Source organism: Pleurodeles waltl, chromosome 5, assembly GCF_031143425.1.
Source record: "Pleurodeles waltl isolate 20211129_DDA chromosome 5, aPleWal1.hap1.20221129, whole genome shotgun sequence".
NCBI lineage: Eukaryota > Metazoa > Chordata > Amphibia > Caudata > Salamandridae > Pleurodeles > Pleurodeles waltl.
In genome coordinates, this window is record NC_090444.1 from 97,033,424 (window position 1) to 97,057,879 (window position 24,456).

Sequence of the window (24,456 nt, forward strand, 5' to 3'; positions counted from 1 at the left end):
AAGACCATTCTATTGCCTGGTGATGATGCCTGTAGACTGTCCTTGAACCATGCTTTGGAGAGATCACTTCTAGGACCCAACAGAGTCCACCAGAAAGAGCCTTGCTAGAACCATGGCGCAGCGGTAATACATCTCCACTGTAATGATTGTTCCACCTCTTCAAAGACACGTGCCATCTTGTGCACTTATACTTAATTTAAGTGTGCAAAAAATGCCAACTGTGGTGTAAATTGAGGGTCACAATTCACGTCGTAATACACTTATACTAGCTTTTTTTTACACCAAGGCCCCATTTACGGGTTGCATAGGGTAGTAACGCTGCACCCGTAAAAAGAATATGCAGAGCTGGAAATGGCCCTTTTTGTAGGGTTAACCCCCAAACATTTCGCTTCTGACCGATTTTTGACTGGGTATTGCATTTCGTTTTTGCTGGCTTTGGGACTCTGGGCACTTTACCACTGCTGACCATTGCTAAAGTGCAAGTGCAAGTGTCCCCTCTCTAAATTGTACTGGTGATTGGTTTATCCATGACTGGCATATTTGATTTACTATTAGGTCCCTAGTAAAGTGAACTATGTGGGCCCAGGGCCTGTAAATCAAATGCTACTAGTGGGCCTGCAGCATTGATTGTGCCACACACATGAGTAGCCCTGTAAACCTGTCTCAGACCTGCCCCTGCAGTGTCTGTGTGTGCGGTTGTAAACTGTAATTTCGACCTGGGAAGTGCACCCATTTGCCAGGCCCAAACCATCTCTTTTGCTACATGTAAGTCACCCCTAAAGTAGGCCCAAGGCAGCCCCATGGACAGGGTGCATTGTTTTTAAAAGGTAGAATATGTACTGGTGTGTTTTACATGTCCTGGTGGTGAAATACTGCTAAATTCGTTTTTCTCTATTGCAAGGCCTATCTCTCCCACAGGATAACCCAGGATAACCTGGGGTTTGCCTTGAAATATTCTTTAAGTGTAATTTCCCATTGGGAACAGATAGAGATATGGAGTTTTGGGTCTCTGAATTCACAATTTAAAAATAAATCTTTTGGTGAAGTTGGTTTTTGAACTGTGAGTTTGAAAATGCCACTTTTAGAAAGTGGGCATTTTCTTGCTTAACCATTCTGTGCCTCTGCCTGTCTGCTGAATACACGTCTGTGTCAGGATGACAGTTAGGTTGTTTGTGAATTCACTCTAGACAGTCACACAAAGGGAGCTAAGGTGTGCCCTGCATATCCTGAGGCCCATCACCAGGCTGATGGGTCTTCCTGGGCTGGAGTGGTGGGAGGAGCTGACACCTGCACCTGAATAGGGCTGTGTCTGTCCTCACACAGAGCAGTCCCCAACCCCCTGGAGTGTGTCTGGGGCCAGGGCAGAGAAAGGCAGTGTCTTGTGCACTACAAAGACTTCTTTTTGAAGTTTGCCTACTTCAAAGACAGAAATGGGTATAAGTACTGGACCTCTGACACCACATAGCTAGAATCCTTCTGGGCTGAGGAAATTCTACCAGGAAGAGGACCTGGATGCTGTAGGAGGGATTACCACTCTGCCTGTTGCTTTACTGTGCTGGCCTGCTGCTTGCTGCTTCTGTCCTGGCTGTGAAAGAACTGGACTTTGCTTTCTACATCCTGCTTCCAAAGGTTCTCCAAGGGCTTGGACTGAGCTTGCCTCCTGTTGAGAATTCTGAGGGACATCAAATACTTCACCTGTTAGCGCCTTGGCTCTCTTGCTGAGAGTCCTGTCTTGCCAAGTGGTGCCAAATCCAGTTCCTGGGCCCTTGGGAGTGAGTTCACGTGCAACAAGAAAGAAACTAGTGCATTGACGTCCAGAACGACTTTGGGACGGGCGCCGCTCTCTGACCCCATGACGCTGCCTGCACAAGAGCTGTGTTCCCCGCTGAGCTCAACGACCACGAACTCCACCACAGGCCTGATACTGCCACAATGCCTCCAAATTCCCACCACAGTGTGAGTCCTGAGTGCCCTGTCACAGACATCCGTGACATCCGACTCCCCCGCAGCACCTGTGGCCCCGTGATGTGATCACAACACTACAAAGTCGACGCCTCACGTCTTGACCCGCTGGATCCATCAACCCCGGCTTGTCGTAAGGAACTGCCACCAATGCCTCATAACCTCCCCTGCAACCATAAGGAATCGACACCTCACCTCCCCTGCCTGTTTTTTTTTTTGCTGCCCCCTCTACTTTGGGAAAGCGTAAGTTGAACGCTAAGGCCTCAACCGATACGAGTGGTCACTTTTGATGTGGGTGTATCGGCCTGCAGTTGTGAGATACACTGGGGAGCGGGATTCACTTCCTACCTTGTCGAAGTAAATGTTTCACAGTATCACAAAAAAGCAGTGAGCAAGCAGCGATAAGGTACTACGCTCAGTGGACACATCCGTACTGTATTGAAGTGTTCCCATTTTAATCTTATTGATACCTAGTTGGCATTTTTTAAATACTTTTTCTAAAATAAGCAGTACTTCTCTCTCCCTATAGTCCTGAAGAGGCCCAGGATTAGAAAGGGCTCAAACGTGTCAACCTTGTTACTTAGGGAGAGGTTGTGAGAAATATTAATTAATACATATAAGGAATGCCTATGACACACATCTTTCTCTAAATATAAACAATAACAGCCGTTATGTTGAGATGTGAACATGATGCAACCATCTCCCATGTGGATTAACATTGAAAGCATTGCTAATAACCACATTTTTTTAAAGCAAAGGGATGACTGAAGTACATTTTTGTTGATTTGTAATTTTATTGTTTTATGTATATATTATGTCTTTGTATGGTATGTAACTTCTTGTTTGAAGTATTGTGATATTTTTGATTTAGGCTATTTTATCGTTTGATTAAAATAACATGAAAAGAAATTTACAAATGAACTGTTTTTCCAGTGATTGATTTATAGTTTCACTGTTGTATTGATGATTGTATTTTTACCTATTATTGTAACGCTTTTTTAGGGTCGAGCCTGCGTTGCATGCTCTCGCGCATGCGTATCGCAGCGAGACGCTTTAGTGTTTAGAAAAGGGCTCGGAGCCCTGTCGACGTTACGTCAGTGTTTTTCATTGGTTAGTGGGCTTGCCTAATAAAATCTGCTTGCTTTCATTAGTCGAAGGCATGCATACATCATGCCTTTTCTGGTGGTTAGCCCTCCTCGAGCGCAGCGACCAAGTACAGAAAACATGCGAGGCTCGCTGTTTTCTGTCCGGCTCGTGGACTACTTTTTCTCATATTTCCTAGCGCGATTTCGCCTGGCAGAAGTCGAGCGTTTCACATAGTTAATTGCACTTTTTCAGCTTACGTACATAAATGCACTTTTGCCGATAGGTGAAAAGTCGGGTTAGGAGTTTACAACGCTACCAGCTCGAACATGAGCAAACGCGAGACCCGTTGCATTGTAAATGCTTGTCTTATTATGTCAGCTCCCCTACCTAGCAGTAAGGAACCAACGCCAGACCTCCCCAGTGGCAGTAAGGAACTGACACTGCACCGGCTCCTGCGACGCCTCACCTCCCCGACTCTGTGCAACTTCTTTGTTTCCTCATTGTTTTCTTAGGTGCTGTAATCAGAGTCCGTGTGACTTTGGGACCTTCCCACACTCCCCCGCGAGCAGCGTTGGACTGTTGGAGATGACTCCGTCAAGATGTTGTGATAGCCCCAGTTGGAGCTAAGCTCTTGTGTTGGAGCTAAGTTATGTGCTATACTACATTTAGTGCCTGATTACAACTTTGGAGGAAGGTGTTAATCCGTCCCAAAAGTGACGGATATACCACCAGCCGTATTATGAGTCCATTATATCCTATGGAACTCGTAATACGGCTGGTGGTATATCCGTCACATTTGGGACGGATTAACGCCTCCTCCAAAGTTGTAATCAGGCCCTTAATCTTTAAAAAATCGTATCTTTACTTGTGAATGTTGGATTCCTTTCATTATGGTCTTGTTTTACTCAGATAAATATTGGCAATTTTTCAAAACTGGCGTGGAGAACTTTTGTGGCATTTTCACAGTGTTACTGTGTGTGTGTGTGTGTACAAATACTTTACAAAGTGCCCTTGAGATAAACCTGACTGCTTGAGTTAAGCTACCAAGGAGGTGAGCAGGGTTTATCTTAGCTGTGCGACTCCCTTACCCTGACCAGGCTGAGGCGCTTTACTTGGACAGGGTGCAAACCACTGCCAGTTAGAGACCCCATTTCTAACATGCAGGGACCCCCTGTTCCCACTGTGCAATTACTTGTTAGACCAAACAGAATGGGGGATAACTAGAGAATCAAATTTACCTTCTACAGTTCTATACAGAATTTCCAAATCCACTGAGTTTAATACACACACTTACAACATGCTTTGCAAAGGTGGTATATGTGTGCGGGGGGGGTTCCTGTGTGTGTTGGAAAGGGCTGCAGGGGGTTTGCAGTGGATGAGGGTCAGACAGATGCTTTAGCTGAGGGCCAGGTGGTGGGCAGCTGAATGGGCCAAGGTTACAACGCAGCCCATTCCTAAAGCGATTTTACCCTCTGAATTTTCCAGCGGGTTAAACCGGATCCTGTACTCCCGCACTCAGGACATACAGCGACTTGGAAATTTGTGCGATTCATAATTGAGGCCAGAGTACAAGTGCGCAAAGTGGCTGAAAAATAATGTATTTGACACCTTTGCCACATAATCCCTGAGTGGGGTTAATATTAGGGGTTATTAGTTAATAGAAAGCGAGTGAGTTTACCATTAAAGGCCTCGTTATGGGGTGACCTCTAAGGTGGTGCAGTGTTTCTGCACAATGAATTACTGATCCTGTGGTATGTAATAATTACCGAGTATGTTATTAATACATCATAATGAATTTTGTGCCTTATTTTGATAAATACCTCTGGAATTTGTGTTTCCATACTAATTTATGGGTATTTTTACAGATTTTTATGTACTTATCTTCCCAGTGCCTTACCCCTCCGGAATGTATGTGGGTAAAAACCCAAATATTTTCACAGATAAACTTGCAGACTGGATTCGGCTGCAAACTCCTGTTTATGGTCCAATCAAAGATGTTGGCAAACTCGCAGCAGCGCCTTAAAGTGCTTGCATCTGGCGTAGAGGTTTGCCATGTAAAGGAGAGGATATTCTTAGTTAGCAATGCCTAGTTATAATTGTGCACTTAGGCCCTCATTTACAAGGGCATTGTGCCACTGGAACATCACTTTTACCGGCGGTCCGGTGGCGCAGTGCGCTCCCCCATATTTACAAAGCGGCGTTAAGCCACTTTTTGTGGCTTAATGCTGCTTTGTAAATACGGCCCTTTTACACGCAGGGAATGATTGTTTATGTGCAGGAAGGTGTCCCTTCCTGCATATAAACAATCAATAATGGCGATTTGCAAGTCCTATGAGCTGCACAATGCAGCACGCATTGGAGTAGCAAATCGTCATTATTTAATGATTGTTTATGTGCAGGAAGGGATACCTTCCTGCACATAAACTATCATTAATGGCCTTTTGCTCTTCCAATGTGTGCTGTCTGCAGCACACATAGGGAAAGCAAAAATGAGGAGAAATAAAAGTATTTCTCCTCGTCGCACCATGCTAATGCCACCCCTGGGTTGGTGTTAGTTTTTAGCACTGCCTTAGGTTTATGAATCCTCGTAAATCTGGTGCAGCATCAAAATGCAATGGGCTTTGCAGTGGAACGCCCACAGCAACACCCATGGCACGCCCCAGTCAAACAATGTGATGCGTGTAAAGGGGCCGTATTTACAAAGCAGCGTTAAGTGACATTCCGCTGGCGCAAGGCCCTTGTAAAAGACGGCCTTAGGAACCTGGTACTATGTAATGTCCTGATCTATTCTCTTCTGTATTTTAAATACAATGGTATTTACTCACATTGCGAGCTCTGGTTGTCATTCATATGTATTCATGCGTTTCCCTTGCATTGCGAGGCTGCAGCACGCATGCTCTATCCTCTGTGAGCTGTACATTAAAACTGCTTTGGCGTGTCCCTCCTCATGTTATATTAATATTATATGTAACATAACCGTGACTCACACATATCCATACACTGAAACACATATACATGTACAGCACAGTGGCCAACAGCCATTACTATTTACTACATGCAATCCTGAACACACATATTTACTAATTTATTGTCGAGTTTTAAGAAGTACTACATATCACTTCGGCCGCTTCAGGGCGCTACCAAACACTTATGTTTACATCTCCATGCAATCTTAGATGTAGATACACTCGGAGGCATGTGGGCAAACACAGAGTCACATGCACACCCACAAAGAGTAAATAAAAAAAAACAAATGCACGGACACTCAAAAAATATCCACACACACACAGAAATATACAGACACACAGATTTGTACAAACACGCAGACACACACACATAAAAAAGAGTCAAAGACACACCAGCACACAAACATAGAAAGTACACAGAAACCCCTCACATGCGCACACACACATTCATACACACAAATACGTACGCATCATGTGCACATGGAAAGACAGGCACACTAAGAAGGAAGCATAAAACACACTGTTACACACACAGATAGACCTGGGCACATAGACACATACTCAGAAACACACAGCCCAAAATGAAGTTACATGAAAACCCATGTGTGCGCACAAACACCCACACACACACCATAAACACACACTCACACCTACACACACACACACACCCACACTCACCACACACGCACCCACACACACACGGCCTCTTGCTTCCATTTCTCAGGGGAGCCGCGTGGTTGCTCAGCACATGGTCCTTTCTTCACTCCAGCAGTCCGCCCGCCTGCCCCACTCCCACCTCTCCTGGGTGATGCCGCCAGATGGCAGAGGATGCGGATGAAAGGCCTGACTCCCCTGAGCAGAGATGGGGAGACAGATGCCTTGTGGTGACTGCAGCGTTGGCCATTGTTACCGTAGTTTTCAAGGCAGTTAATGAGCAACGGGAAAACAGTGCATTCGACTGAGGGATGCATGTTCTATCTGTCAGGAAGATAATATAATTTTCCATGCCTTTTGTTACTGGTGTGTGGAACAATACTTTACATTACACAACTGCCACTTTTTTCCTGAGTCTATCTGCACCCATACCTACATTTTACGCCCAAAATATACCAAAGCACAGACAAACATGACTTCCGCGGTGGCCAGGGCTCCAGAGGGGTGGAGGAAATAGTTTTTGGGCTAGCTGGGGGAGGAGTGATCTGTCCTAATCTGTGAACAGCTTGCCCATCCTCCGTAAACCTCCCGGATGGAATGAGGCTTCCCTTTAATTTCAAGTACAGGAAGCTCAATGCACCACAGATGCAAAGATACATTAGAATTAGGGCTCCCAAATGTATGGTATTTTTTTTAACATTTCCATCTGCATTTATCCATATCTATTTTTGCCCATTTTATCATTATTTATCCATATTTAGTTTTGGCCATCTTATCATTATTTATCCATATTTGGAGGGAGTTTCGTGAACGAATAAAGTTGTAGCTTGTATAATTCCACATTTAATTAATTGATAAATGTCCAATGTTTACTTTGATGCCTGTCCAGTTTGATCACATTGCAAAACCAAATATAATAAAACAGTACACACACGAGAAAACACTAGCATTACACCACAAGCACGTGTTGAAATGGGGGGTTATTGAAAGAAGTCTCCTGTGTTGACAATCTGTGCAGCTATTGCCCTAGAATACAAAAAGGACAGCTTGGAAAGTACTCAAAAGAAGCCCGATTACCTGTACTTTTCCGCTTTTAAATATAAATGCAGACAGGACATCTGTAAAAATAAGAAACAACGGAAAAATGGGAACCCCAATTACAATCTTTCATATCTTGCGTACCCTAATAAATTCATATGTGCTTGGAACATCCAAGCTCCCCTCTCAGAAGGGCAGCCCAAGAGGACTTAAGTAAACGTAAGAGACATATGTCTGCTCCCCGCTTCCTCTACTAAGGATCAAGAAGGCATTTAAGACAATAATGATACATAAATACAAGTCAGTATTTTTAAAATGCCATTGGCGTATCACACTATATCCATTGGTTCCCATTCTTATGACCTTTTGGCTTCCTCATTGAGGTCACCTGTATAAACACTGAAGAAAGTGTGCTCTTTGCATGAAAAGAACACATATTAATTCGGAATCTTCCGAGGGATGTGTCTAGAACGTTTCTCATTTGCACCAGCTGTTTGTGGGGACATGTATTCCATGAACTGACCTTTTGAGACATTTTGTGATTGTTTGGATTTCTTTTTCTACATTTCAAAAACTCTACAACATGCACAATGGAACATGCAATGACAGTATTTGTTTAGTTTTATCCTTAGCGCCCCCCTAACGCCACTATGAATGCCCCATATCTAAGATACGGCGTACCATGGTGGTAGTTAGGGAACTAGCATCAGAATTTTTGACGCTAGTTCGGAGCTTTGCAGAATCAGCGTAAAAAATGTTGACGCTAATCCTGCAAAGCCCATTGATGCCCATTGTAAACAATGGGAGCCTCCTTTTAACACCTCCTTTAAGCAGGCGTTAAAAGTGCAAAAATAAAATGATGCAAAGAAATCTCTGAGATTTCTTGGCACCGTTTTTTTGCCCCCCCCCCAATGGGAAAATGCCTCCTTTGTATACATTATGCCTGGCGCAGACATTACGCAGCGCAAAGAGTTACAAAGTGGCACACTGCATACATTGCACCACCTTGTAAATTTGGTGTGGCGATTTTGGGCAACATTAGTATAAACAAAATTGTGTTAATGTGGCCCAGCGAGGCACTAGGGGCCCTTAAATCTGCCCCATATTGCCAAAGACTCCACACTGATGAGGGTGGGTTTGAATGGTTTGAGCGGTGGTCCAGATCGCACAGGGTATTTGGGGACTTGGGCATGAAGAGGTTGATCAATGCTCATCATTATTGTTGCCTTCTTCCTCATTTATGTATTAGTCTGAGTTTGCATTGCCTCAATCAAGAGTTTCACAAGAGGCAGGGGGGCATCATCTGCTTTCCCAGCAATGCTTCCTGATAATTAATCTGAAGATGATTACTTGAAACAGAGGGAAGATGCTGTGTGTGGGACCTGATTGCACCGTAGGACCAAGATTGCCAGCTCGCGTATGTGTGGATATGCGTAAGGAAAATTTGCATTGCTGCTCTTTTATTTGTAACTTTTATAAGTACATAAGGGAAGCTTGCAGTTCTGATGCACATGCAGTAATTCTATTAATGTGTGATGCAGTAGCGTGCCTGGCAGTTGCACAAGTTCACAATCTCATCTCTCCCCATGGGGAAAGCTGTAATGTTGTGGTCGCCTCAGTGCTTAATTTGTAAAAAAAACGTGCTGGTGCCCAAAGCCCTCCTCTTAAACTGTTGCAATTAAATTAGCGAACTCGCAATCCTGAAGCCTCGGGCCTCTTTAACCCATTTACAGCCACACCCTGCCCCTTCAGCTCACTCTTGCAGCTTTGTGTTCTCTCCCTTTGTGACGCTTTTTCGTTTTTCTCTTCCTCCGTCTTTCCCGTATGTGTCTTTTGCTCGCAGTAAATGCTTGAGGCAGAAAAATAAGTGCCAGCCCTCAACAATCAGTGCCGGTGCCCCGCACCGGAAAGAATAAGCACAAATTAAGCACTGGGTCGCCTCTTGTCGTGCACCTCTACTCTGTGTTAGATAAGCCTTCACTGCTGCAGCCCAGGCTCGACATGTACTCTGTGTGCAAGTGACATCATATTCTGCATGCCGTGTGCTGAGGTCTCAGGGCATTTCAAGGGGCAATTCTTCAAAATGGTATTCGAGGCACAGACATGTCCGATTGCGCGTGTTTTAACTGGACAGCGTGGCATGTGCTTAGGACATAGTCATTGTTTTCTAGCCAGGGCGGTAAGTCACATACCGCCTGATAAATAAAGGCCGGTCCCACCATATAATTCACACCATGCAGTGTAAATACAGGCCCAGTGTCTCGGGTGCATGGGATGACAATCTCTGGCATGCACCAGTGGCACTGCACAGGGCAGATTTCTAAATAGGACTTGGTGAGTCTGTGATTGAGACATTCTTTGTACTGCTACAACAGAGGTGTTTAATGCTCCTTTTCTAAGAGATACAAAGGTTGACATTAACATTCTCCATTACTGAAATTATCTATTTAAGATGATTACACATTGACAGCTGGATGAATTGCTGACTTGGCTGCCAATTACCAACGAATGGAGCTTCTGAGTTGATAATCATTGGATGAATACACAGTAATTGTCTTATGAAACCTGCATCATATGATTTGACAGATGTGAAATGATGCTGTCATTTTGCAGACAGTTCTTTTTCTGAAAGGTCTGCCCTGTGTTTAGAACGTTGTTCTCTGTGCATTTTATCACTAGTGTATCTAACCGGGAAGCAGCCTAAGCCATCCACAGAGAAGTGCGAGAAAAAACTCACATACTTGTGGGGAAATTAGGAAACCTCAAGCAACCTACCTTGTTGGTGCCACATTAAGGCTGTTGGTGGCAGCTGTCTTTTGGCCATACTACAAATGACACCTGGAAGGTGCCAGGTTTTATATGGAATAAAGTACTCCCTGCCATTGCAAGTCACGGAGGAGTTCCACAGATGAACGAGGCTGAGCTCAACTGTAACAATTGATTACAGTTCAATTCTGACGTCAATTGTTTGTAATCAGCGACTGGGTGTGTCAGAAGGCATTGTTCTGTATCTGGGGTAGATATAATTTCAATGGAAAAAGCAAAGAAATAAGCGTGATATGCCTAAGTGCACAGACTCTTCTTTCTACAGTAATTCGTTTTCAGGTTGAGCGCGCAAGCCTGTTGTAATCTCTCTGTGGGCTTTTAACCACGCCCACCGCACACCCATCACTATCACTCATTCATGGGCTTGGCTTTCAAAAATCCTTTGTCATTGGTAAATGCTTTAGTTTTTTCTCTCCTTGGGGTAGTTTTGTTCCGCCTTGGCCATAGACCTTGTTACGTGGATAATTGCCCGTTTGCCGATATGTTTGACTGCAATTTAACTTTTTCCTTTTGTCTCTCTGGTTCGCGTTCACGCTCATGGCAGCCGTGGCGCTTTTAATTGACTTGCTTATGTCAACGGTTTTACTTTTCATTTTCATGTTTTGTGGGAGGAAAAGTCCAGTTAGGAATTTACAACGCTAATAGCTCCAACTGGAGGAAACCTCAGACCCATTGCATTTCAAACGCATGTTGGTTTATGCATTTAAGACAAGGATTTGAGTTTGAAGCCTTAGCTCAAAAAGTTCCACAGTGTGCTGTAGGACCTGGTCTGCAAACATTTTTCAAAATTTAGCAATTTTCCATATTGACATTTTGGGGGATTCACAAAATTGATCAGCAATATACGTGGAGTACAGTGCACGTCATACATTTTCTCGTACTCCTAGGTCTTGCAGGTGGTTTGGCTAGGGAGGAGTACGCACATTACTGGATTTTCACAATCAACTTTTGCTTACTTTTGTTCTATGTCTAGAATGTTTTTTTTTCCGGGTAGAACCCAGAAATCCCATCCAATTCTGCTCCGTTACGTTGTCCCCCTGGGACTGCAAAGGGTGAAATAGTTTCATGAGCAAACAAGACGGCTTTGCCCTTGAATGTTTACAAATACCACAAACATCATGGCGGAGACACTGACCAATAGGCGGGCACAGGAGCAAGATCTACTCACGGATTGGTAGATCAGTTCCTGTCATTCTTCTGACTCTTAGAAAATTATCCGAACAGGCACGAGGTAGCTCCAACAGCACAGATGCGAAAATAGCTGAATTTATGTATCTTTTATTATTTCCAAATATTTGGAGGAGGTTTCCAAGAGATTGATACGAAATTAGCCGCAGCAAAACGGCGAAATGCCTAAGATTTGCAAGACTAAGTGCATCATGAAATCAATATTCATGACATTAACTTTAGAACTTTAGTTTTTAATTGCAAATCAAACGATGAAGCCGAGCTGCGAATGTTAACAAGTCAATGTACATAATTTGAATCTGCTGCGAGGGATCTGATTTCTGATTAAAATGGCTCCCTTGGGCTTTTTTTGAAGCAGGCTCCTGCTGAAAGTGCATCTTACTCGTGTTTGTGGGTGAAGGCACATTATTTTTGAGAAATAACCTTTTGACCTTGACCTGTGCCTCATATTGTGGGGTGGCTATGCTTTACCTGTGGTTTAACAGGCCAGCTGTGCAATAATATTGGGGCGGATGACCTTAAAATGTATCCTGCATCATGTAATACCCTTTGAATGCACTGGCAGGGATGTGCATCCGCCTGAATGGATGTTTTATTTCTTTAACTATTCACCAACATTACTAGCGGCACGCCGGAAATGCGCCACCAGCCCTCAGAGGCCTACGCTTCAGATTACCTATTTGAATTTGCATTATTTTACACACCTGGGGTATTTATTAGGTGCAGCCACCACAGCCCTAATATACTGGCTTATGAAGAAAGGAAACATGGATGCTGTTATATATAGCCTGAACTTTTTCCCCCACTTTCCAACTTTCCCTTCATTTTTGGTTCATTTTGGTACATGGATACCTGATTTTTGTGTTGTTTCATTATTATATCATTGATGCCTGATGAACAATCTCTAACAACATGTGAGCTGTTATAAAATGGTACCGGTTCCATAGTGCTTAATTTGTAAAGAAAAACGTGCCAGTGCCCAAAGCTCTCCCCTGAAACTCGCGGCTGCTGCAGTGCGAGCACAGAATACTGAGACAGTGTAAACCTAAAGCCATCTTGGGCCTCTTTAATCCACTTACAGCCACTCCCTGCCCCTTCAGCTCACTCTTGCAGCTTTCTGCTTTCTCCCTTTGTGTCACTTTTTCGTTTTGGTCTTCCTCCGTCTTTCTCATATGTGTCTTTTACTAGCAATAAATGCTTGAGGCAGAAAAATAAGTGCCAGCACTAAAAAATAAGTGCCAGTGCCCCATACCAGAAACCACCGGCTCAAATTAAGCACTGCCCTTCCACCTTTCCAGGCAGACTATGTAACACAGGACTAACTACCGTGCTATAACACACCTGGCAACTGGCATTATGAGAACAAATAACAATAAGGTAGACAATATAAATTAACCATACACAGACGTTGTCTGGGGGCCAACACATCAGTTGAGTGTGAAGAAGCAAAGCAAGTTGTCTCCTCAAAGGAAATATTACATAATTGAACTTCTCTATGGCAAGGCTGCAGTACACTTTGCCACCACATCTGCTAATAGGTATAACACAAAATTAATATTTCTGAGCTGGTGGTCGTTGATGGGTATCCAGCCACCCTCTGGAAATGTAAGACTGCATGGGAGCCCCAAATTCCTTACACGCACAGCCTCCAAGACCAGACGTTCACCTCTACTTGCGGTGATGACCGCAAATATCAAGTGGAGGGGTGGGAGGATCGGTGGACGGGTGCCAAATAATAATAAAAAAAAATTTTTACTTACCATTCCCACCATCTCCTGCCACCTCGCTCATCACTCCTTTCCTGTTCTGGTTTCCCAGCATTCACTGGGACACCACAACAGGCTCTCCAGCAATCCTGGCACTGCTTTCATGCTGCCAAACCCAGCATGAATGAAGCGTCAGGAATGGTCTTAGCGGCTCGGACTGCTGCTCAAACTCAACCCTGGGGGCTGTGCAGTTTCTCCAGCCCGGTACGCAGCCCGGCTGGAGAAATCTAAGTGCGCATGTGTGTTTGGCCGGCTTAAGATGGCCGGTCAAACACACATGCGCACTTAGTGCACTCCATTCCTCATCCACCCTCCCATCTCCCATGGCCCAGCCCGCCCCTCCCTTCAGACGCTAGCTGAGCCAGTAGCAGAAAAATAAAATGATACTCAATTATCGTTTTATTTTTCTGCTGCTGGTTCTTAGCCAGTGGGGCAATGCTCCTCCGTCATTGCGGAGGAGCCGACCCTGCTAACCGACACACACTGGATTTTTTTATTGTGTGCTAATCCACACTTTCTTTTGTCTCTCTTTGATTAAATAGTGCAGTTTTATTGGTTACAGAGTCTGATGCCTTCTTGCTCGTGGTTTGCTGTATAGTGTATATTTTGCTCATGCATCAAAGGCCAGAAAGATAAAAAAATTGTTAAACTATGTCAAACTATATTTATCATCGCACAATGTGGGGTTTCAGTCAAAACATAAGGATGGTTATATAATCTGTATTTGTTGTCTTTAGGACATCATTTTGTCATGCCTCTTGAAACGACTGTCCTAAGGGAGATGCTCATTTTTAGCGCCTGGCTACAGACAGCTTTAGCTGTGTTTTGCTGAATACTAATGTCTCTGATCATCTCTAGATGGCACTGGCATATCTCAGATGGTTCCAAGTTTACACACTGTGCCACTGAATTGACATTGTGGCTTTGCTTTGCCATGGAGAATGGCCTATAATTAAGGTGCACAGATTAATGGTTGCAATATATGGCATGATGGGCGTACTACACACGATTAACAAGATCGCAATTCAGATGTGTGGCGTTTGCTAATGCTTGAATTAAGATGTCCCTAATGTAATGCTTTTTGACACATTATAAGTGCACCTCTACACCGTTTTAAAGTAAATTAGTGAATTGTCTGACAAAGAAGTTAGCTGCCATTTTCTGAATAACGTTAAATCATTCCATCTGCCATATGTTGGTTCTTGTGTAAGTCTAAGGGCCTGATTACGAGTTGCTGATAACATTCCAACACATGCGTTAACACCTGTTAATGCATGGGACTGAGTTACAAGTCATAAGGCATTCATTGTGTGCATTAAATAAGTCAACCTTTGTTAAATTTTGGCAGGTCAAACCTGTCCAAATTTAGTAAGGAAAAACATACTGGGGGGTCATAATGACCCTGGCGGTCTTCTGACCGCCAGGGTAAAATTGGTGGTTTCGAAGACTGCCACATTATGAGTGTGGCAGGTTGGCCGCTGCCAACCCGCCACATCTCCACTCATACTGCTGTGGCAGTCGGAGCCGCTGGGCCGGAGATGAGCATCTCCGACCTGGGTATTATGAGTATTATTGCCCATAATATGGCTGGTGGAGTCCTTTTGGCGGGGCGGGGCTGGTGGTGGAACCGGCCAAGTGCCTCCCCCCACCAGCACGCCTATTGCTGGATTTCTGTCCAAAGTGTGGCGGAAATCCAGCAGTACCCGTAATATGGTGGGAGGAAGACCGCCAGAACTGGCGGTCTTCTGGCGCCCGTGGCTTTCGCGGTCTTCAATGAAGACCGCCAAAGTCATAATGACCACCACAGTGTTTACCGTAGCATGCGGATTTGGTTTGTTAAACATCCAGATCTGCATGTTATTCCCCTTAAACTCATGATAGGCGCTATTTATTGCATTTGATAAATAACGTTCCTATTAGTATTGTTATGTATCAGGGGCAATAAATAATGCCCCAACTTGTAATCTGTCCTGAAGTGGTGTCTGTAGCACATCCTAGCTACAAAACAATGAAGCCCTGTACAAGAGCAGGAGATAGGACAAAAAGGGGGCTACGTTAGCCAGGCCTTGATTATTCGTTGCTTCTAACACTGTTATAGCCTTATATACCCTCCTTGTACTGCTGAACTGCCAGCCACATTTAATGGACTGAAAATTAGGATCTGCCCTCGACAAAGTCCCACAGACTCCGTACTGGAATATCATTTCATCTAATGTAAAGATTGTGTCCTAATATATAGTTTACAAAAACATTTTCCTGTTGAAGTAATTAACAGAAAATCTACACAACATGGGACAATATTTCTGTAATATTTAGGACACAATATTACGTCTGATGATATTTCTGTAGCTGATGCTGTGACATGCAACCACATTGAATTTGTCCTTGGACCAGTCCTAGCATCCCTAGTGATGGGACAGCAGGAACGATATTTGGTTTGCTTCCCTTAACTTCCTCTGGATAAGGGGTATGAGTAGGGGGCTTGTGTAGGAGAAGATGTGGTGTGGTAGCACAGGATGCCCAGAAAAGTAAAGACTAAGGGCCTCATTTAGATCTTGGCAGTCGCACTGCCAAGCAGCATCAACGAAGGCCCTGAAAAGGCCGTCAAGCCAACTGTGTTCCGCCCGCTTTACTTAGATGCCACAGTTCTGCAAGCAGATTGAATGGCTATGGATTGCTAATGGAGGGAGATGGCGGTTGATCCCAATGGACTTCATACAATGGCAGGGGCTATGAAATAGAGGTAAGTGACAAACACACACTGTCCCATAGCCATATTTGTACCCCTGCACTGCACACCACACCACATACACACAATAACACATCATCATTCAACACAACACAACCTGTACATGCCGAAAACAAACACTGACATACACACACCATTTACACTGCACCCACACATGACACAACCACAACAAACAACACAACTACGCACTCAGCTACAAAAACACACACAGAAGCACAGCTATACACAGCACGACAACAACCACCACACACCAACACTCACTTTATTGTGTCACACAGCAAAACAACATACACAACAATATCGGTTTTACATGCAAGTGATACACATACAGACACAACCAATGGGGGGGGGCTCTATTTTCCCCATGTGTCTGTGGCAGCAGCAATGGCAGATGTTATCCAGTCGTGTCCAGTCGAAGAAGGAGGTGGAATGGGAAAAAGGAAGGTTTTCACCCCATGTCCCTCCCAATCCGCCAACTCAAACATGGAGGTCGGACCGCCACTTTTTTCTTGGAGGTAAGGTACATCAAAATCTGCACGGCGGGAAGGGTGTCTGGGCTTCTGCCGTCAGCCACTTTTCCCTATTGCGCATTTGATTTGGTGGAGACAACGGTTCAAATGCGGGTTTTCCTTTATGGGACCTCCAACATCTAAATACATTGGGCGGACTGGGTTTTAGGTCAAAAAGTCGATGGAGGAACCATTACTGACAACATTTAAATCAGGCCCTAAGTTGCAATAACTTATGGAAATCTATAATTAACCAAATGGCAATTGAATATGTTAAAGTTGTACTTCTACATTTGCATTTTGTTATTGTAATATTCTCTCTCCTGTGAGTTGTTTGTTTGTGAGTCTAGTTCATGCCCATTGTGTCTACCCGAGTGTGTGTGGTGACAGGAAAACAGTTGGCCAACACGTTTATTGGGCACAGCACACGTGAACACGAGCTAAAGAATTACCAAGTAGTTTGTTGGAGTATGGCTACATAAATGTTGAATACATGCATTACAATGCATTGCATCAACGTTTCTGAAAAAGTACATTATAAAAATGAAATAAAACATACTGTGGAAACTTGCCAAGCACACAATGCTTTGACTATTGCTGGGCTGATTTTGAAAAAAAAGTATATTTAACACAGGTAATGCGTAAAACTGAGTACATTTTTTCAAAATTGTGGTGATGAGCAGTTAGATTTTTGCTCATTTGTCACAATGATATCCAAGTGTGTATTTCCATACATTTACAATGGGAAATCATTTTTGTGCAAGAGAAATCAGTTTAAAAAAAATAACAGAATCCTTATCGTAACTGATTGCGCTTTCATTCAATGAATTTTAATTTTGTTTATCACAAAGCAATTTTTTCAGTACGTCACTTGTGTTGCGTCGCACAGCTCTAGTGATGTTGACTGTACAGGTAAATGTATATGCTTGAGTATTTCAGAAGGCTCTTCCCTGGATTGAAAATAGGTTAAAAAACTCTTTATGGATCCAGAAATGGTATTAACCGGGATGGAAGCGGATTGTGTAGATTGGAAGAGTCAATCGTCACTAGTGGCATCATGAGTTGGGTGGTACTAGCTGCTATTTTCATTAAAAGCATTACAAATGAATATCTCCCATTTAGTGATTGTATTTTTGTCTTTGAGGTATAATTTTATTTATTAAAATTTACTCTGTTTTTCTAAATTGGTGTGGGATTTTTCTTCTGTTTTCACTTTATTATTGTTTGTGTTTTCACTTTGTTGTTGTTTGTGTTTACACATTGTCGGTCTAAGTGCAGAGGAAGGCTGGGATAGGCTGGGAGCAGGTGCAGCAGCTCAGAAGTGTAAGATATACATGCAGAATCGGTCAGGTTAAAAAGAGTATTGGGCTGGCATAGAATGGTAGCAAGGAATACCACAAGTTCCTCCCATGGCTGGACTACTACAGCACTTTACAAGAATCCCAGTGACCTCAAGAATAACCTTCACTCCTCACACGTTTTCACCGGAGCATGAAAGTGACCAGGGAAGGTGACATTTTATGTTGACTTTCCCACGTGTTGCGTGTTGACCCAAAGTTGATGATGCCAAAGGAAGGAACAGTCAATAAAATAATAAAAATACATTACTTATCCTATATTCTGTCTAACCAACTGTAAGGGGAGTGGAGGTCATCAGGCAAGGCAGGACACCGACAAGGCTGCTGTATAGTACAGCGGTAGAGATTGGAGGCCAGAAATGAAGAAACAAATCAGGGCAGATATTAAAAATTGTGAAAAAGTGTAGACCAAGGGGGATACTCTATCTCAAACTTCACAAATGTCCCATCCACCATACACCTTGTGCCAGGTCCAGTTATCCCTCATTAGTGTAGAAGAGGTGTTTCTAGCAGCTTAGGCTGATAGAAGGTAGCTATAGCAGAGCAGCTTAGGCTGAACTAGGAGACATGTAAAGCTCCTACTATACCACTGGTGTCATATGCACAATATCATAAGAAAACACAATACACAGAGTTACTAAAAATAAAGGTACTTTATTTTTATGCCAATATGCCAAAAGTATCTCAGTGAGTACCCTCAGTATGAGGATAAGTTATATACACAAGATATATGTACACAAACCAAAATTAGGTAAGTAATAGCAAAAATAAAGTAATGCAAACAGTATAGAATCACAATAGGTTGCAATAGGAACACATAGGTATAGGGGCAACACAAACCATATACTCCAAAAGTGGAATGTGAACCACGAATGGACCCCAAACCTATGTGAACTTGTAGAGGGTCGCTGGGACTGTAAGAAAACAGTGAGGGTTAGAAAAATAGCCCACCCCAAGACCCTGAAAGGTAGGTGTAAAGTGCACCTACTACCCCCAGAGAGCACAGAAGTCATGATAGGGGGATTCTGCAGGAAGAACAAACACCAGCAATGCAACAACAGTGGATTTCTGGACCTGACTACCTGTAAGACAAGGGGACCGAGTCCAATAGTCGCCACAGTGTTGAGAGTGGGCAGGAGCCCAGGAAATGCCAGCTGAGGGTGCAAGGAAGCTGCCACTGGGTGGAAGAAGCTTGGAGTTCTGCAAGAAAGAAGAGGACTAGGGACTTCTCCTTTGGAAGACGGATGTCCCACGTCGCGATGAAGCTTGCAGAGGTGTTCCCACGCAGAAAGACCACAAACAAGCCTTGCTAGCTGCAAGGGTTGCAGTGGAGGTTTTCGGGTGCTGCTGTGGCCCAGGAGGGGCCAGCATATCGCCACTTGGAGGAGGAGACAGAGGGGGAGCCCAGCAACTCAGGAAGCCCACACAGAAGCAGGCAGCACCTGCAGAAGTACCCTTACAGTCACTTAGAAGAAGAGTGAACCGGAGTCCATGCGAAGTCACAAAAGTGAGTCCCACGATGCCGGAGGACAACTCAGAAGGTTGTGCACTGCAGGAAGGAGTGTCAGGGACCCAGGCTTGGCTGTGCACAAAGGAAATCCTGGAAGAGTGCACAGAAGCCGGAGCAGCTGCAAATCACGTGGTATCCAGCAATGCAGTCTAGCGTGGGGAAGCAAGGACTTACCTACACCAAACTTGGACTGAAGAGTCACTGGACTGTGGGAGTCACTTGGACAGAGTTGCTGAGTTCTAGGGACCACGCTCGTCAGGATGAGAGGGGACCCAGAGGACCAGTGTTGCAGTCTTTTGGTGCCTGCGTTAGCAGGGGGAAGATTCCGTCGACCCACAGGAGATTTCTTCGGAGCTTCTGGTGCAGGGTGAAGGCAGGCTACCCCCAGAGCATGCACCACCTGGAAACAGTCGAGAAAGCCGGCAGGATGAGGCGCTACAATGTTGCTGGTAGTCATCTTGCTACTTTGTTGCGGTTTTGCAGGCGTCCTGAGCAGTCAGCGGTCGATCCTTTGGTAGAAGGTGAAGAGGGAGATGCAGAGGAACTCTGATGGGCTCTTGCATTCGTTATCTAAAGAATTCCCCAAAGCAGAGACTCTAAATAGCCAGAAAAGGAGGTTTGGCTACCTAGGAAGGAGGATTGGCTACCAAGAGAGGTAAGAGCCTATCAGAAGGAGCCTCTGACGTCACCTGCTGGCACTGGCCACTCAGAGCAGTCTAGTGTGCCCCCAACACCTCTGTTTCCAAGATGGCAGAGGTCTGGGACACACTGGAGGAGCTCTGGGCACCTCCCCTGGGAGGTGCAGGTCATGGGAGTGGTCACTCCCCTTTCCTTTGTCCAGTTTTGCGCCAGAGCAGGGCTGGGGGATCCCTGAACAGGTGTAGACTGGCTTTTGCAGAGATGGGCACCATCTGTGCCCATCAAAGCATTTCCAGAGGCTGGGGGAGGCTACTCCTCCCCAGCCCTCACGCCTATTTCCAAAGGGAGAGGGTGTAACACCCTCTCTCAGAGGAAGTCCTTTGTTCTGCCTTCCTGGGCCAGGGCTGCCTGGACCCCAGGAGGGCAGAAACCTGTCTGAGGGGTTGGCAGCAGCCGCAGTGGAGACCCCAGAAAGGCAGTTTGGCTGTACCCGGGTACTGTGCTAGAGACCCAGGGGATCATGGAATTGTCACCCCAATACCAGAATGGTATTGGTGTGACAATTCTGTGATCTTAGACATGTTACATGGCCATGATCGGAGTTACCATTGTGACGCTATACATAGGTAGTGACCTATGTATAGTGCGCGCGTGTAATGGTGTCCCCGCACTCACAAAGTCCGGTGGAATTTGCCCTGAACGATGTGGGGGCACCTTGGCTAGTGCCAGGGTGCCCACACACTAAGTAACTTTGCACCCAACCTTTACCAGGTGAAGGTTAGACATATAGGTGACTTATAAGTTACTTAAGTGCATTGGTAAATGGCTGTGAAATAACGTGGACGTTATTTCACGCAGGCTGCACTGGCAGGCCTGTGTAAGAATTGTCAGAGCTCCCTATTGGTGGCAAAAGAAATGCTGCAGCCCATAGTGATATCCTGGAACCCCAATACCCTGGGTACCTCAGTAGCATATACTAGGGAATTATATGGGTGTACCAGTATGCCAATGTGAATTGGTAAATTTAGTCACTAGCCTGTTAGTGACAAATTTGGAAAGCAGAGAGAGCATAACCATTGAGGTTCTGGTTAGCAGAGCCTCAGTGAGACAGTTAGGCATCACACAGGGAACACATACAGGGCACATACTTCTGAGCACTGGGGCCCTGGAGAACAGAGTCCCAGAGACACATAGACTGAAACAACATATATACAGTGAAATGTGGGGGTAACATGTCAGGCAAGATGGTACTTTCCTACAGTATCCCATCCACCAAACTCTAAATATGGAGTATGAAAGTATGAAAGGCAGTGGTAGAGACAGGTAAGTTGGGAATGCATAAATATGAAAAGTTAATAGGATAAATACTAAATAAAATTACAGAGTTTTCCCATATAATAGCTAGCACATGCAGACATGAGAGGCTACTGCATTAACTGCAGAAATATTTGTGCATCAAGGAGGCTACGGATTCGAGTCTTTCATCATGCTGACCATAACACGAGCAGTGGTTGGCAAAGCTGAGTAAATTGGTCGATTCACAATACTTTTTGTCTTTAAAAAATTGCGTACTGCTTAAACTTCATCAAATTTCCAAAGATAAAAAAGTTGGTGAAAAAAGTGATAAAACCTTTTTTTGTGGCGGAAAAATCTAGCGAAACCTACATTTTGCAGGCAGGTTACTATGCAGAACATTTTACAGGATAGCTTTCCTACAAATCTTTGCTCCCTTTGTGAAAGTAGACAAAATGCACAAACTTTTCAACTTTGGGAAGTGTAAATGCTGTGCTCTTTGCCCAGCTTTGGCAGTGGAACTGCACCTTCACCCTCCCTACAAATTAGAAACAGGTCTGGCCTCAATCACAAAGGTGTTTTCACACCTAAGCAGTCCCAAATGCCACATTCTGATTACCAGAATCACATCAGCAAAGTTCAATGATAATAAATGGCACTCACGCTCGCAGAAAGACGAGCACAGTGACAGATTTTCGGTCATCATGGGTACACAGTCACAGATAGGAACTTGGGCCTAACAGCGGGCAACATGGAATGATGTGAACACCCACAAAGTCGTAACAAAGTATGGTTCTTCTATGTTTAGACACCTAAGCGTGTTCCAAAAAGAATAATAGCATAACTGTGTGAATTTGGTGTGAACCTTCCTCCAAACACCGCTTTCTTTCAAGGGTTAAACTTGGTTTTTCTGTGTGGGCCAAAAATGTATTTTGTGTAAATACACATTTGTGATATTGGTAATATTGTTGGGCAATCGGGAGAATTTTATTTACAGAGCTGCAAGACTGCACAACTGTGCAGCAAGCACAACATCTGCATCTACACACAGAGTTCTGGGGCTGAGACCCCCTTCACACTCCACAACCTGAAAGTTTAAACTGCAAGCATTTTAATGACTAGGACACCCTTCAGGCAGCCACGGCTGGTCTATACGGGCGGACAGGCCACCCCCCACCTTTTCCTGACAAGAAGGGTGTGTGTCAGGATGAGCCAAGGTTAGCCTGACAGGCACTATTCTTGTTCAGGTCAGGCAGCCAGAAGCTAGACATGCTCTAAATGTGCTAAAAGGGGCATGGCTGCTTGAAGGCCCTCCCCCTTGTGAGGAGAGGGAGTGTCACTGATTGCCTCGAACCTGAAACCTTCAGTTTTAAGCCTGAAGGGCCCATGGCCAAGTGTCAATTAGTAAGACCTCATCACAGAGTGTGGGTTGGGTCAGCAGACTCACTGACCCCATCCCACTCTGTCATGAGTGAGGGACTGCTGGCTCGTCTCGTTGACTGACCCAAGGTTAGCCAGTGAGAGGAAACAGCACTCTCAACCCTCCTGGAACCTTGGAGGCTTCCCTCTCTGAGAGCTTCAGCGCAGGTAAATGTTATGTTTTTTAATGTTTGGTGCGTGTGTGTATGTATGCTGTTGTTGTGAGTGCTGTGAATGGGTGAGTGTGTGCATGTTTGTGATTGTCTGGGTGTAAATGAGTGTGTATGTGTGCGAGTGTGCCCTGGCCCCATCCCTGTTCAAGTTAGACTCCGCCCACTGCCCTCAGGCTTGAGAAAGGAGCTCTGTTGTACAGAAAAAGGGGTGAAAGCAATGTGGAGGCACGGGGTGTACCTTCAGGGATACCAGTGATGCGTGCACTGCAAGAGGAGGGGCAGAACTTTACATAAGATTGTTTTGTTTTACTGTACAGGTTAAATGTACATACAGTAAAATTGTCAGACAAATACAATAAGCGAAGTTAAAAAAAAATGCAGGTATCGAACACAGTAAAAACAGTGTAAAAACAGCAGAGTATTTATGAAGTTAGAACCATGCCAGGGAGGACTTCAGAGCACTGGGGACAGAAGAAGTCACCATGGAGATGGGATCTCTAGAGGTGCTGAGTTTGGAAATACTCAGACAATTGGCACAGCCTAGAACTAAGTGCATTACATAAAATGCATTCATTACATTTAGGAAGGTGATATGAGCAAACCCAGTGGAGTTGGGCACATAGATCACAGTTTTGTAAGCAGTATATTCAGGGAGAGTTACGCAGAAAGAACTCTGGGGCAACCAAGGATGAGTAAGTAAATGATATCGGGATAGGGATTTCACCTGTGGGCTCGAGATGAGTAAATAACACAAAGAGACACGGTGATGGATAAAGCTTGAACATCACTGAGCACCAGATAATGACTTTGTATTTGGGCTTCAAAGTGTTTTTAGTGCGCATATTTTCAGAAATCTCTTGGAGATGGAGAAACGCTGAAAACCTGTCTCTTTGACTAAGATCTTGGACCCTGCCAGCGCCTGGATGCTCTCACGGGTGACAACTTGCGCTCTACAAGTTAACTGATTGATTGACTGATTGATTGCTAGAGGTTTTTCTCAGTAGAGCAGGGATTTTATTCCAGATCCTTGGACCGTGACCTGTAAAAGATCTCACCAGAGAGCTCTTTGTTTAGAGAGCAAGGAGCAGCATATGTTGGTATCCTATAGCTTAGTGCTTAAATTTGGAAATGAATGAGTACCGGCGCCCACATTTTTGCCAGAAGACTGAAGGTTGGTGCTGCTGCAGAGTGCCGGGACCGCTGAATGCCAAGGCTGTGTAGTCTTCATTCCACCTCATGCCTCTTTCTTCCAACATACTCTCCGTGCCCCTCCGGCGGGTTCATTTTCATCCCTGCATTCTCCCTTTGTCACCTTTATCA

The 24,456-nt window shown here is 44.6% G+C and overlaps 1 protein-coding gene across 11 annotated transcripts in view; it reads right to left on the reverse strand.

Moving 5' to 3' along the window:
• OTOF (otoferlin) overlaps positions 1-24,456 on the reverse strand; it is an 875,032-nt gene that overhangs the window by 456,308 nt on the left and 394,268 nt on the right. The gene's annotated exons all lie outside the window — the stretch shown is intronic.